We start from the raw sequence: 15,943 nt of genomic DNA, 5'->3' as shown, positions 1-15,943 counted from the left end.
TCAAGGTCCAAAAGGCTTTTTAACAGCTTCTACCCCCAAGCCATAAGCCTCCTGAACAGCTAATCCAAGGGCTACGCTGCTGCTACTCTCTGTTTATAATCTATGCAAAGTCACTTTAACTCAACCTACTGTACATATTACCTCAATTACCTCAACTAACCGTTGCCCCCACACACTGACTCTGTACCGGTACCCCCTGTATATAGCCTCGCTTGTTATTTTACTGCTGCTGTTTAATTATTTGTTACTTTTATTTTCTATTTTTACTTAACACTTTTTTTTTTTACTCTTAACTTCTTAAAGCATTGTTGGTTAAGGGCTTGTAAGTAAGCATTTCACTGTTAGGTCTACACCTGTTGTATTCAGCACATGTGACAAATATTTGATTTGATTTGATGGGTCTCTTTTGGAACAGAAGGACAACCATTTTAGAAGATCCCAGACAAGAGTATTATCGCAGTTCTATTTTCTATTTTACATTTTTGATGGTGCAATTGAACATTTTGTCCACAATTTGTCTCCACAATAAAAAAACGGTTTGTCCCTCTGTTCAATTTGTTTCCTTGCTTAAAAACCTTTCCTGCAGTCAAATTACCAAATCGCCCTCTAGTGACCTAGTGGGTGGAATGCACACCTCACACACACACCACACACCAAACAACTCACACACACACCACACACCTCACACACACACCACACACCACACACCTCACACACACACCACACACCTCACACACACACCACACACCACACAACTCACACACCACACAACTCACACACACACCACACAACTCACACACACACAGTTTGGGGTGTCCTGGTCCCAGTAATTCCAACAACCTTCATTTGATCCCGGCCACTTTACTACTGTTACTTTCATAACGATTCATTATCAGAGATGAAGAGATGAAGAGGAGGACGTGATGAAGAGATGAAGAGGAGGACGTGATGAAGAGATGAAGATGAGGATGGGATGAAGAGATGAAGAGGAGGACGGGATGAAGAAATGAAGAGGAGGACGTGATGAAGAGGAGGACGGGATGAAGAAATGAAGAGGAGGACGTGATGAATAGGAGGACGGGATGAAGAGATGAAGAGGAGGACATGATGAAGAGATGAAGATGAGGATGGGATGAAGAGATGAAGAGGAGGACGGGATGAAGAAATGAAGGGGAGGATGTGATGAAGAGAAGGACGGGATGAAGAAATGAAGAGGAGGATGTGATGAAGAGGAGGACGGGATGAAGAGATGAAGAGGAGGACATGATGAAGAGATGAAGATGAGGATGGGATGAAGAGATGAAGGGGAGGACGGGATGAAGAAATGAAGAGGAGGACGTGATGAAGAGGAGGACGGGATGAAGAAATGAAGAGGAGGACGTGATGAATAGGAGGACGGGATGAAGAGATGAAGAGGAGGACATGATGAAGAGATGAAGATGAGGATGGGATGAAGAGATGAAGAGGAGGACGGGATGAAGAAATGAAGGGGAGGATGTGATGAAGAGAAGGACGGGATGAAGAAATGAAGAGGAGGACGTGATGAAGAGGAGGACGGGATGAAGAGATGAAGAGGAGGACATGATGAAGAGATGAAGAGGAGGACGTGATGAATAGGAGGACGGGATGAAGAGATGAAGAGGAGGACATGATGAAGAGATGAAGATGAGGATGGGATGAAGAGATGAAGAGGAGGACGGGATGAAGAAATGAAGGGGAGGACGTGATGAAGAGGAGGACGGGATGAAGAGATGAAGAGGAGGACATGATGAAGAGATGAAGAGGAGGATGTGATGAAGAGGAGGACGGGATGAAGAGATGAAGAGGAGGACATGATGAAGAGATGAAGAGGAGGACGTGATGAAGAGGAGGACGGGATGAAGAGATGAAGAGGCGGACATGATGAAGAGATGAAGAGGAGGACAGGATGAAGAGAGGAAGAAGATTAGAGTCAGGGGAAATAAAGAACCCTAATAAACATTTCTGGAAGGACGATGAGGCTGAAATGTGTTCCGAGTTGAAACATTAGGATTGGGAATAGATCTTTTGACCAGGGCCCATAGGGTTCTGGTCAGAAGGAGTGCAGTATGTAGGGAGTAGTGTGCAATAGTGTGCCACCGTGCCTGAGGTGATCCCCATGGATAAAAGTAGACTAAAGTTAGGAGAGATTAACCTAAGAGGTGATTAATGGGTTGATATTGTGGTGATTAATGGGTTGATATTGTGGTGATGTATGGGTTGATATTGTGGTGATTAATGGGTCGATGTTGTGGTGATTAATGGGTTAATATTGTGGTGATTAATGGGTTGATAATGTAGTAATTAATGGGTTAATATTGTGGTGATTAATGGGTCGATGTTGTGGTGATTAATGGGTTAATATTGTGGTGATTAATGGGTTGATAATGTAGTAATTAATGGGTTAATATTGTGGTGATTAATGGGTCGATGTTGTGGTGATTAATGGGTTGATATTGTGGTGATTAATGGGTTGATAATGTAGTGAGTAATGGGTTAATATTTTGGTGATTAATGGGTTAATATTGTTGTGATTAATGGGTTGATATTGTAATGATTAGACCAAGGCCATTCAATCCACTATAATGTCTGACATAAAAAATAAATCCTTATACACTGTATGGCAATGTATATTGACAAGTACAGTATACCTCAAAGTATACCTCAACTGTTTTCAGACCTCTTCTCATTCATCATCAGCAGCTTTACCTTGACACTGTTTGTCACAACACACATCCCCCATGTTGTTGTCCCCCTAAGGAAAACACAGTGGAGCACAGCAACATTAAACCTGCTCGCTCGACTTTCAGAACAAATGATAGGGAACTGTACACAGCAGCACAGCGTCCAAGGTCCTTTCTGCCTGCGTGGTCGGCTAGCTGACTGGCTGGCTGGACCGAGGATGATAAATGGTGGTACATAGATAAAGCCTCGTTTGTCTCAGGGAGCATCAGTGATAAAACGAGGAGCAGTACTATAGTACATATAATAGGCTAGTCCGAGATGGGAGTCTGTCCGTTCCCCCTGCATTACAAGGGCAAGGCCTCACAAACACCCTCTCTCACACACACAGATGGTGCGCATTGGCCAGGGATTGAGATATAGAGAGGGACCGTTTAGACCACAACAGAAAATAAAAGGATGTGCTGAATAGCTTTCTGTGACCTTCAGATAATTCACTCTAGCTAATACCTACACCGGAACCTGTACCTGCATATACCTGTACCTGTATCTGCCTGTACCTTTATCTTCCTGTCCCTTTATTTTCCTGTACATGCATCTAATTGTACCTTTATCTTCCTGAACCTGTACCTCCATCTACCTGTACCTGTATCTACCTGTACCGTTATCTACCTGTACCTTTATCTTCCTCTACCTTTATCTTCCTGTACCTTTATCGTCCTGTACCTGCATCTAATTGTACCTTCATCTTCCTGAACCTGTACCTGTATCTACCTGTACCTGTATCTAATTGTACCTTTATCTTCATCTTCCTGTACCTGCATCTATCTGTACCTGCATCTAATTGTACCTTTATCTTCCTGAATCTGTACCTGCATCTACCTGTATCTGCCTGTACCTTTATTTTCCTGTACCTGCATCTACCTGTACCTGCATCTAATTGTACCTTTATCTTCCTGAGCCTGTACCTGCATCTACCTGTACCTGTATATACCTGTACCTGTATATACCTGTACCTGTATACACCTGTACCTTTATCTTCCAGTACCTTTTATCTACCTGTACCTGTAAAGTATCTACCTATACCTGTATCTGCATGTACCTGCATCTACCTGTACCTGTATCTACCTGTACCTGTATCTACCTGTACCTTTATCTACCTGTACCTGTAAAGTATCTCCCTATACCTGTATCTGCATGTACCTGCATCTACCTGTACCTGTATCTACCTGTACCTGTATCAAATCAAACTTTATTTGCCATGTGCGCCGAATACAAGAAGTGTAGACTTTACCGTGAAATGCTTACTAACAAGCCCTTAACCAACAGTGCAGTTCAAGAAGAAGAAAATATTTACCAAGTAGGCTAAAATAAAAAGTAATAATAAAAAGAAACAATAAGAATAACAATAACTAGGCTATATATAGGGGGCACCGGTACCGAGTCAGTGTGCAGGGGTGCAGGCTAGTTGAGGTAATCTGTACATGTGGGTGGGGGCGAGGTGACTATGCATAGGTAATAAACAAACAGCGAGTGCCAGCAGTGTACAAGGGGGGGTCAATGTAAATTGTCTGGTGGTGAGTTTTATGAATTGTTCAGCAGTCTTATGGCTTGGGGGTAGAAGCTGTTGAGGAGCCTTTTGGTCCTAGACTTGGCGCTCCGGAACCGCTTGCCATGCAGTAGCAGAGAAAACAGTCTATAACTTGGGTGACGAGTCTCTGACAATTTTCTGGGCTTTCCTCTGACACCGCCTATTAAATAGGTCCTGGATGGCAGGTGGCTTGGCCCCAGTGATGTACTGGGCCGTTCGCACTACACTCTGTAGTGCCTTACGGTCAGATGCCGAGCAGTAGCCATACCAAGTGGTGATGCAACTGGTCAGGATGCTCTCGATGGTGCAGCTGTAGAGGATCTGGGGACCATGCCAAATCTTTTCAGTCTCCTGAGGGGGAAAAGGTTTTGTCGTGCCCTCTTCACAACTGTCTTGGTATGTTTGGACCATGATAGTTTGTTGGTGATGTGGACACCAAGGAACTTGAAACTCTCGACCCGCTCCACTACAGCACAATGATTTTAATGGGGGCCTGTTCGGCCCACCTTTTCCTGTATCCACGATTAGCTCATTTGTCTTGCACTAAGTCCAGACAAAAAGTCAAAAAAGTTGTATTACAGTTTGTAGAAACATGTCAAACGATGTATAGAATCAATCTTTAGGATGTTTTTATCATAAATCTTCAATAATATTCCAACCGGACAATTCCTTTGTCTTCAGAAATGAAAAGGAACTCAGCTCGCTCTCACGGCCGCGCGCATGACTGAGCTCATGACATTTTTCCAGACACCTGGTTCAAATAGCTCTTATTCTCTCCCCATTCACAGTAGAAGCCTGAAACAACGTTCTAATGACTGTTGACATCTAGTGGAAGCCCTAGGAAGTGCAATATGACCCCACAGACACTGTATATTGGATAGGCAATCACTTGAAAAACTACAAACCTCAGATTTCCCACTTCCTGGTTGGATTTTTCTCAGGTTTTTGCCTGCCATATGAGTTCTGTTATACTCACAGACATCATTCAAACAGTTTTAGGAACTTCAGAGTGTTTTCTATCCAAATCTACTAATAATCTGCATATCCTAGCTTCTGGGCCTGAGTAGCAGGCAGTTTACTCTGGGCACCTTATTCATCCAAGCTACTCAATACTGCCCCCAGATCCCAAAGAAGTTAATCCTATATTGACGCTTTGCTTGTACAATGGTTCATCTGTGGGCATAGCGGGATTTCTTATAAGCGTCCGGATTAGTCTCCTGCTCCTTGAAAGCGGCAGTTCTAGCCTTTAGTTCGATTTATATGTTGCCTGTAATCCATGGCCTCTGGTTGGGATATGTACGTACAGTCACTGTGGGGACGACATCATTGATGCACTTATTGACTAAGTTGATGACTGAGGTGGTGTATTCCTATCTAACTATGTGCATCTACCTGTTCATGTAATTACCTGTACTAGCATCTACCTGTACCTGTATCTACCTGTACCTGTATCTACCTGTACCTGTACCTGTATCTACCTGTACTAGCACCTACCTGTACCTGTATCTACCTGTACCTGTACCTGTATCTGTACCTGTAATTACCTGTACTAGCATCTACCTGTACCTGTATCTACCTGTACCTGTACCTGTACCTGTATCTGTAATTGCAATTACCTGTACTAGCATCTACCTGTACCTGTATTGACCAGTACCTGTAATTACCTGTACTAGCATCTTCCTGTACCTGTATCTGACTGTACCTGCATGTACCTGTACCTGTATCTAACTGTACCTGCATGTACCTGTACCGGTACCTGTAATTACCTGTACTAGCATCTACCTGTATGTGTATCTACCTGTATCTGTACTTGTACCTGTACCTGTATATACCTGTATCTGTTCTTGTGCCTGGTTCTACCTGTACCTGCAGATTCCTGTACATGTAGCTACCTGTACCTGTATCTACCTGTACCTTTATCTTCCTGTACCTGTATCTAACTGTACATTTATCTTCCTGTACCTGTATCTACCTTTATCTTCCTGTACCTGTATCTTCCTGTACATGTATCTTCCGGTACCTGTATATACCTACACCTGCATCTCGCTGTACCTGTAGTTGTGCCTGTATTTACCTTTACCTACCTGTACCTGTATTTTAAACCACATCCTCCCTGTAGTTGGTTTGATTGTAGTAGTGTGTGCTTAGCCCCCTTCCTGTACTCCCTGTTCACCCATGACCATGTGGCCACATCACTGAGGACATATCATGGTCCTCTCACACCAGTACAGTCGTGAAGAAGGCACAGCAGTGCACAGCAGTGCCTCTTCTCCCTTGGGATGCTAAAACGATTTGGCATGGCCCCTCAGATCCATCGAAAGCATACTGACTGGTTGTATCACCGTCTGGTATGGCAACTTCACCGCACTTGACCGGAAGGCCCTACTGAGGGTGACGCGGACGGCCCAGTGTATCACTGGGAGTGAGCTTCTAGGCATCCAGGAAGTACATGCCAGGGAGTGTCTGAGAATCGGCCAGAAAAATTGCCAAAGGCTCCAGCCACTTGAGACAAGGACTGTTCTCCATGCTCCCAACTGGCAGAAGGTACCGGTGCAACAAGGTTCAGTCCAACAGACTCCTAAACAGCTTCTATCCCCTGGCCATAAGGCTGGTAGCCCTTTGCTGCAGTCAAATTACCTAGTGGCCTCATGGGTGGAATGTTATGAATATTTTTCATAATTTCATAATTAATAAACATATTTTTTTAAAGCTGCAGAACAACCAGTGTTTCTATGTTAAACGGTTTTGTTATATTTTAGTCTTCTTTATCTGACATGGAACAGGTGTTTTCTTTTTTTTAAGCCCGTAACCATGTGTATACTTTTGTTTCAAAATATATTTGTTTAAGACTACCAAGAAATACTCTGTGTGACCCAGATTTATCTCACTGCAGTAAAAGGTTAAAGGTCAACAGAACTTCCTGATTTGGCCTCGTTTTATAGCAATGCTCGTTAAGAAATGCTAGCGGCCATGACAGAAGGCAAACAAGAGTTGTCTTAGGGGTATGGTTTTATGTGGGTCTGTCTTGGGTGTGTCTTTGCCATTGAATCATAAAAAACAAGGACAGTAGGTAGCCAGTTCAAATGTAAACATTATTGAAAGATAGCTGTCAACATGCATAAAATATGTCGTCAGATTTGCTTGATTATAAGCTAGCTAGCTAGCTAACAAACAAACCTGTCTTCAGATGCAACATTAGCTATGCAAATCTTCCTTTCACATTACTCGTTAGGGAGAGGCTATGTATTTAGCTAGTTACATCACAGTATCATAGCAGCATAGATGCGGTAAAGAGGTCAATCCTGTATTCCTGACCCTGAGTTGGCTCTAGAAAATGTATCTTCCATATTTATTCCTCTGGCAGATTAACACACCCCTTTTAAACAATTCAGAGTGAAAGATCTAACCCTTGGTTTTCTTCTGATCTATCTGAGCTCATCAGATGAGAAGGCAGGTCTAGGCCAAAGAAAACTGACTCTGTAGTGGACTTGCAGTCTTTCAGACAATTGAGAAACAGATGTACTATCTTGACTAATAAAGCTTAACCAAGCTACTTTTTAAGCTTTCTCTCTGACTCTGCTGGTGATCCTTCAAAATTTTGGAAAACAGTAAACACAAGCGTACTAATTGCTCTTCTTCCCTGCCTAAGCAAGTTCTGTCTGAGTCTGGCATCATAACTGAGAAGAATGGGATAAGTGATGCTTTTAACCACCATTTTATTTCACCAGGCTTTTTATTTGAGAGAAAAGGTGGTTTAATTGACCCTGGTCAATCATTCGACTCCTCTTCCCTCTTCCAGCCTCTAGTTTACTCAACGGTTAATCCGTCAATTTCTAGTGAATCTTTGTTTTAATTTCAACAATTTACTATCTGTGATGTGCTGGATGCCTTGCTTAAGATTGATGTAATAAGAAATCCACTGGAGCTGATGTGCTTGATCCATTTTTGCTGCAGGTCTCTGCTCCCCTAATTGCTGAATCATTAACTCATATTTTTAACCTGATGATTATATCTGGTACTATCCACAAGGTTTAGAAGGTGGCCCATGTACTCCACCTTCAGGTGGTGGTGACCCTTGTGACCTAAATGATTACCGCCCTATTTCTCAACTTTCTGCCTAGCTAAAATATAATAATCCTTGATTAATTCTAAGCTAAGATCTTTCCTATCTTTGAAATATATTCTAAATGTACAGCAGTCGAGTTTCAGACCAGGTCATAGCACTATCTCTGCTGCATCCCTAGTTATAAATTATGTGGTTAACTGTATGGCTAAAATAAAACATTGTGCTGCTCTCTTCATTGACCTGTCAAATGCTTTCGATACTGTTGATCACTCACTGCATATTCAGATGCTTTCCTCAATTGGCTTAGACCAGCCTGCATGTAATTGGTTAAAACATGACTTGACAGATAGAACTCAATGTGTATCTACTGATGGTGTTAAATCAGGTTTCCTGGATATTACGAAAGGTGTCCTGCAGGGGTCGATTTTTACTGTTAAGAATATTGACTTGTCAGTGAAACATTGTAACCTGCACTTGTATGCAGATGATACTGTTGTAAATGCTATTGCCCCCAAGGTTGTCCAGGTTCTATCTGAACTATAGTCTGCCTTCATTGTATTATAGAAACATTGTATTGACCTGAAGTTAGTTTTGAAAGCAGGTAAAACTAAGGATATGTTGTTGCCAAGAGCGTATAAAAAAATAACTGTCCATATTGTTTGTTTCCCTGCTTACAAATATCTGGGCATCTAGATAATTGTAAAGCAGTTTTTTTTAAAGCGTAAACTGAGAATAAAAAAGTCCAACTTTACCTATCATCTTTACAAAACTTTAGACATACAAGTAACCACACCCGGACTCAGGGATGGTTAACTTTGGAAATTCCTTTGGTCTCTACTGAGTTAGGTAAATCAGCTTTTAGTTTTCTTGCACCTTATCTGTGGAACAAACTTCAAAATGTTCTTAATTAAATTTGATGTGTTGGTTTCTCTAGGCTAATTCAGAAAGCTGTTTGAGGATGTTATTACTGATGAATGTGTTTGTTTTTTATGACCGTGTTTTTCTATCTGCTTGTATTTTGTTTTATATTGATGTGTGTATTTTCTGTAATCTATGTAAGTCAGGGCTCATCTGTAAAAGAGAAATTGGTCTCAACCCCTGATAAAATATAGGTTGAAATAAAATCGGAAGATGAAACTTTGACCTTGTGGCTTGTTTGCTGTTGAAGACTGCTATTTTCTGCTCCAACCCATTTCCGCTCTTTGCGTGTGTGTCTTTCTGTTTTTCAGTCTCACCCTTTTTCTCCCTCTCTCACTCTGTGTGTTTGTGTCTGTCTCTGTGTGTGTGCGTGCGTGTTTGTGTGTGTGTGTGCATCAGATGCTGGGTGGTGGGGGTTAATTCATCTCTAGTTCAGCTCCGTTAGCTTCTAAAGGCCACAGACAGAGCAGAGTAATTAAAGGTTTGGCCCAGCTCCTCTCTATCACACACAGATAGAAAAACATTTGCATCAATCCCTTATGCTGAACAATGTTGAACAACACCCACGTATATAGTAGGCTGTGTGGAGACAACAGGAACACCCTTTAGAAAGTGTACATAAACGAAGAGCGAAAGACTAACACACACTCACACTCTCAAGATGACACACACACCACTCTTTCTCTCTGATCAGAGTAAAAACTTTTTTAAAAATGGCAACCTTCTAAATGGAACCACAGAGTTCAGTCTGGCAGTCTGGTGTCAGAGGCCGATCATGGAAATAATGAGGCAGCCAACTTACACAAACCCGTCCATCAGGACTAACACAATGTGACATCAAATCAAATGCTATCTGTCTAATCAAATCAAATTTTATTTGTCACATGCAACGAATACAACAGGTGTAGACCTTACAGTGAAATGCTTACTTACAAGCCCACAATGCAGTTTTAAGAAAAATACCTAATAAAAGTAATAAATAATTAAAGAGCAGCAGTAAAATAACAATAGCAAGGCTATATACCGGGGGTACCGGTACAGAGTCAATGTGTGGGGGAACCGGTTAATTGAGGTAATTGAGGTAAAATGTACATGTAGGTAGAGTTATTAAAGTGACCATGCATTGATAATAACAGAAAGTAGCAGAATTAGTTGGGTAACATAGATAATTAAGATGTTTTATTAGTATAATATGCTTATTTGAGGTACTTGTCATTAGAAAGTGTCCATTGGACTCTGGTGTCTTTTCAGTTGCACGTCTACCTTAGCTGGGGCTCAGACACTTGGGGCCCAGAGAGGGGAGAGGTCAGACTTGTCGTCATGGGAATGTGTCTTTACCTATGCTTAAACCATGTGAAGGGATGGCGTGATTACTGGGGAACCAATGACTTGTCTCCACAATGTCTGTGAGCAAGTCACACCCTCCTTTTCCTTATTGTGGGGAGGTTTATGGCAGTGTCTGGGACCATGGTCTCTTAGATCTCACACTTATCCTGTGATAATATATGGACTAGAGGCTCACTCCCCCCCAGTGAGCCTGTCCAGGAGTGGGGTCAAGAGGGGGTTTGCTTGAGATGGGAGTATCTAGAGTTGACAATTGATATATGCCATTGGATGAAATAGTTCTGTTCAATACCGTACCAGGGAGGGACAGTTCTAAGGAGACCAGATACTGGGCTATACCATTAATCCTGTTGACATAGCAGTTACTGTCTGATGTGTTTTATGGATATCTGTCATACAAAACGTAACCTTTGTGAACTGTTACTAAGTATCTGTGGTTTGTCAATGTACGTTGAAGGGGCTGTATCGTTGCTATAAAAGATCCCTGTAGCCATTCTGTAATCACCTCATTAAATGATTCATTCGAGAGAATGCATTATTGTGGGTCAAGAACTTTTGCAAAAGTATCTTAAGTATTAAAGCTGTAGTTTTAACTCGGACTGGTGTGTTTGTAAATCCTCATTTGGTAATGCGGAAATTAGCCACCACAGGGGGCAGTGCAAATAGTCTGGGTAACCATTTGATTAGATGTTCAGGAGTCTTATGTCTTGGGGGTAGAAGCTGTTTAGAAGCCTCTTGGACCTAGACTTTGCGCTCCGGTACCGCTTGCCGTGCGGTAGCAGAGAGAAGAGTCTATGACTAGGGTGGCTGGAGTCTTTGACAATTTTTAGGGCCTTCCTCTTACACTGCCTGGTATAGAGGTTCTGGATGGCAGGAAGCTTGGCCCCAGTGATGTACTGGGCTGTACCCACTACCGTCTGTAGTGCCTTGCGGTCGGAGGCCGAGCAGTTGCCATTCCAGGCAGAGATGCAACCCATCAGGATGCTCTCGATGGTGCAGCTGTAGATCCTTTTGAGGATCTAAGGACACATGCCATATGTTTTCAGTCTCTTGAGGGGGAATAGGTTTTGTCGTACCCTCTTCTTGACTGTCTTGGTGTGCTTGGACCATGTTAGTTTGTTGGTGATGTGGACGAAAAGGAACTTGAAGCTCTCAACCTGCCACACCTGCTTCTTAAACAGCAGGTGTAGACTAACAGTGACATGCTTACTTACGGGCCCTTTACAACAATGCAGGGAGAAAAATAGAAAAATAATGGGAAGATAATAACACGAGGAATAAATACACATTGAGTAACGATAACTTGGCCATATACACGGGGTACCAGTACTGAGTCTATGTGCAGGGGTACGAGGTAATTGAGGTAGACATGTGCATATTGGTAGGGTAAAGTGACTAGACAAACAGGATAGATAATAAGCTGTAGCAGCAGCATACTGTATTTGATGAGTCAAAAGAGTTAGTGCAAACGGGGGTCAGTGCAGATAGTCCGGTGGCTGGAGTCTTTGACAATGGCCCTGTAGTGGATAGCAACCATTTGACGGGCTTCTGACCAATGCTGCTATTTTTTTAATGCTGATCATAACAAAGTATAACCAAATGCAACAATTTCTAAGATTTTACTGAGTTACAGTTCATATAAGGAAATCAGTCAATTGAAATAAATTAATTAGGCCCTAATCTATGGATTTCACGTTGTCTAGACAGATAATTAGATATGGAAAGCCAACCTGGTGAGAAAACAGCAGTCTTTGTAATAAAGTTAATGAACAATTAGCTCATGATTAGGCTATTAGTATTGTTATGGTTTGCAGTATCTCCTTGGTAGGTTCAGGCATCAGGGAGGGGATGAATGAGCAGTTCTATGTGTTAGGCGCAAATGAGAGCGTTAATAACATGCTATGTTACAAATGGCAGTCTATTCCCTTAATACTGTAGTGCAGTATTTTTGACCAGTGCCTTAGGGCTCTGGTCAAATGTAGTTCACTATGGGTTTTCCTAAGTAATCTGTGATAGATTGCAAGCCCTGCCACATCCGTCCCACACCCACCATTGAGTAGGTTAACTGCCGTTTGCCATCTTTGCCCATTCAACATAGCGTAGATTTACGTAGTTATTACTTCTAAACAAAAAAACTCTCCACTATTTAATATGAAAAAAAGGAAAATAAATAAAAGTGTTTTTTGCCCCTGGCAGTCTATGAGATTTCCCCCGTGTTTTCCCCCCACGGTGGTATTGAGATGTTGACGGGTTTGATGAATTCATTCAACATCTTTGAGTGCTGTGTGATAAAAACCACACATCTATTATAGCATTCAGAAAGGTTGCAGAGCTTCGCAAAGGGCAAGTAAGTTGAATATCATTACCATAGCATTAAACTCAATGTTGGGTTTCCATGGAGAGCTCACGGTAAAAGAGCAAGGCCAATCTAATGGAACTCCCTCATTCAGAACGGCACACGAAGGTGATGCAAGTGTTTGAACCACACATTTCTCTTCCTCGGTCTTTATCATTCTTTCTATCCTTGTATGTTCTCTTCTCTTACTCTTTCTTTCTCTCTCCTACCTCTGTCTCCCTCTTCCCTCTCCTTCTCTCTCCCCTCTCACTCTCTCTCTCCCTACCCCCCTCTGTCTCAGATGGCTTTGGGAGGCTGTTATGTGTGGGGATGCTACAGGGTGACCAGGGTGAGGTCACAGAAAGCAATTAGAAGCCATTTAGCTGACATTTACAAAAGTGTGCAGTTAATTTCTATAGATAATGTATGACGAAAGGGTGAAGACATGCAATTTTTTCACTGTAAACTGCCAATTTCTAACACCTTTTTCTTGTACAGTAAGAAAGGTGTGACTGACTGTGTTGATCAGAGAAAGACAGCGGGGACCTATACTAGCACCTATACTAGCCTCCTGCACATTTCCTGTGATAAAACCGTATCCATCGGATTCTTCATGGTTTTAATTTCTAGAAAAATACACAACAGCTTTATAAACATTTGCTCTTTAGACCTCCAGCTGTCTTTCTTTCAATTCAACAACATTTTTTTTTAAATCGTGTCACCAGTTTTCACCTTCACAAAAAGGGACATCTCTCCCTGTTGTCTTGGACAGGCAGAAAGATGACGCATGTATTTCCTTAGAGACTTCTTGTCCAGTCTCTCCAATCAAATCACAGCAAAATCAATTATCGCTCAAAAGCGCTTGCAATGGGGAAGCTGAGCATGCAGGACATCCAAACAGTGTGTCTGTGTGTATGTGTGTGTGTGTGTGTGTGTGTGTGTGTGTGTGTGTGTGTGTGTGTGTGTGTGTGTGTGTGTGTGTGTGTGTGTGTGTGTGTGTGTGTGTGTGTGTGTGTGAGTATGTGCGTGAGTATGTATGAGTGCGTGCGTCTGTGTCTGCCTGCGGTCTGGTCACGTATAGGCTGTTTAAAATTCAAAACTTGTCGGGCGGGATAACATGATTAGGCTGTTGAAATCCTTTAATTGATCCACACTTTGTTAGGATTGCAGACTGATTGAATATCATTTGGTGTGTGGGTCTTAGTTTTGTTTGCTTGTTTCCTTTAATTAAAGGCATTTTTTTCCCTCCTCATTGGAATGGATTAGTGTTACACCCAGTCTGTTTGATAAATGTTTTGCTAGAGTGCACCCCAAATAGTACACTATTCCCTACAATGTGCACTACTTTTAAACCAGAGCCCTATAGACCCTGGTCAAATGTAGTGCACTGCATAGGGAATAGGGTGCCATTTGGAACACAGCCCTGCTGAAGAGGAATTCATCAGGGCAGTTTAAACATCATAATAAAAAAGTATTGCAGTCAGACATGCACGCTCACATGCACACGCATGCTCACTCTCACACACACACATATTCATTAATTTGCCATGTATTTTATCGTGTATGCTTTTACGTGAGTCAAGTGCAATCTGTCAGGTATCATTTTGTCAACGAACAAGCAATATGCTCTCTCCCCATGCAGCTCCCCAATCAACAGTACATGAAGTCTAATTTGTTTTTTAACCTCGCCTGCGTAACATGACCTGCATTTTCTAGTTGATTTTCTGCCGACACAGTGTAGGACATTCAAAAAATAAATTAAGTTCAATTTATTAGCATGTTTTAACCACTCCTATAAAAATTGTAGATTATCAGATGCTCAACAAGAAGGTCTGATTTCACTATTACTGAAACAGGACCCAAGTGGCAAATATGAAGATCCAGTTCATTAAAAGAATTGTTGGCCCCCTACAACTCAGTGTTGTGATGCAAAAAATTCGAGCAAAATGCATAGCGCATGTGATTGAAAAGGTATTGATGGATATTATTCATCCTAATCAGACAGGTTTTTTACTTGGAAAGTACATTTGTGATAATATAAGACAAGTACTGGAAATAATAGAACATTATGAAAAATCTGGGAAACCAGGTCTGGTATTCATAGCTGACTTTGAAAAGGCTTTTGATAATGTACGACTGGAATTTAAATATAAATGACCAGAATATTTCTGGTGAATTTTTGGTGAATCTCTTATACAATGGGTTAAAGTTAGGTATAGTAACGCTAGGTGTAAAATAGTAAATAATGGCTACTTCTCAGGAAGTAATGAACTGTCAAGAGGAGTAAAACAAGGTTGTCCACTATCAGCATATCTATTTATTATGGCCATCGAAATGTTAGACATTAAAATCCCATGTAACAATAATATCAAGCGGTTAGAAATCCAGGGCTTAAAATTGAAGGTGTCATTGTACGCTGATGATTCATGTTTTATTTTAAATCCACAATTTGGATCCCTCCACAGCCTCATAGAGGATCTAGATATTTTTTTACAACCAACATATGATAAGTGTACTATATTACGTATTAGATCACAAAAAAAATGTACTTTTACATTACTGTGTAGTTTAAATTCTTGCAACCAATAGAATGTAATATATATGGGGATACAACCATCCCAGCTCTGCAGATTTTTCTGCGAAGAGACTTGTAAGAAATGTAACATTTACCTGGAGCTAACTCTGCAAATAGCATTGCTGGGTGATTTCAAAAGTCCTAGTCAATCGATCAATAATATAATAATACTCTTGGCAAAAATGTTTATCTTTAATTTTCAATCTGTAGAAACTATGAGAATAGAATGGTTCAGAACTTTTGTGAACAGCACAGTTGAAAAATATTTGACAAATAGAAAACAAAACTGGATGATATTCAGAGATAGATGAGAGGGGTTGAGTGGAGCTGAAAAGTGAGACAAAAAATAACAAGATAACTAATGTAAAAATATACTGTGTCCTCAAAATGTATAAAGGTTTATAACTTTTGTGA

This window comes from Salmo salar, chromosome 06 (assembly GCF_965601325.2).
Source record: "Salmo salar chromosome 06, fSalSal1, whole genome shotgun sequence".
NCBI lineage: Eukaryota > Metazoa > Chordata > Actinopteri > Salmoniformes > Salmonidae > Salmo > Salmo salar.
Note: the sequence above shows the minus strand (reverse complement) of the source record.